The sequence below is a fragment of the Palaemon carinicauda genome, chromosome 5 (assembly GCF_036898095.1).
Source record: "Palaemon carinicauda isolate YSFRI2023 chromosome 5, ASM3689809v2, whole genome shotgun sequence".
Lineage (NCBI taxonomy): Eukaryota > Metazoa > Arthropoda > Malacostraca > Decapoda > Palaemonidae > Palaemon > Palaemon carinicauda.
In genome coordinates this window covers 163,515,057-163,516,215 of record NC_090729.1, presented here as the reverse complement: position 1 = coordinate 163,516,215, position 1,159 = coordinate 163,515,057, and positions in this window count along the sequence as shown.

Sequence of the window (1,159 nt, the reverse complement as noted above, 5' to 3'; positions counted from 1 at the left end):
TATATATATGTAATATATATACATATGTATATGTATATATATATATATATATATATATATATATATATATATATATATATATATTTAAGTATATACATATACTATAAATATGTATGTATGCATGTGTAAACATGTACTCGTGTATTCAAGTTTAACCACAACATACTGCTTATATATACATATATATATATATATATATAATATATATATATATATATATATATATATATGTATATATATATACATTATATATACATTATATATATATATATATATATATATATTATATATATATATATAAATATATATATGTATATATATACATTATATATATATACATTATAGATATATATATATATATATATATATATATATATATATATATATATATATATATATACATATATATGGGTATGTGCCGTAACGTCAATGTATAAAAAGAGAGGAGTTGGTTTTAAAAGCACTGGTACCATTTGATCTCTCGAAAGTTAACACCCTGAGATAAAACAATAGCCATTCACGTATAAAAGGTTTTTTCGCTAAGCTGACTTCACGTTAATCCCATTTGACAGTTACTGCTCCTTTGTTGTGTCGAACTTATTTTCTTACAAAGAGAAACGAATGACATCCGAGTTGAAATACCAAAGGAAATATTTAGCCAGAAAATTCAGCATTATAAAAGGATTTATAACAGTGGTTCAGTGGTCCTGAATTTCTTCAAATGATAACTCAGAATACAATTCCATGTTAAATTTGTTTTCTCGAAATCGACTACTGGTGGAAAACGACGTTGACTTATGTTTTCTAGGTTTGTGGTAGCCTATTGAAAACGTCCCTAACTGGTGAACGCCACCCTAGGGTTCGAGACCGGATCTAGCTTGTTAGTTTCTTTAGTGGCTGCAACCTCACCTGCCTTCTGCGCTAAGGATGAGGGGGTTGGGGGAGCCTATAAGTCTGCTGCCGATTCATCAGCAGCTATTGCCTGGCCCTTCCTGGTCCTAGCTTGGGTTGAGAGGGGGGCTTGAGCGCTGATCATATGTATATAAGATCAGTCTCTAAGGCATTGTCCTGCTAGCTAGGGCAATGTCACTGTCCCTTGCCTCTGCCATACATGAGCAGAATTTAAACTTTTAAACTGAAGTGGATCGCTGCCAGTGGC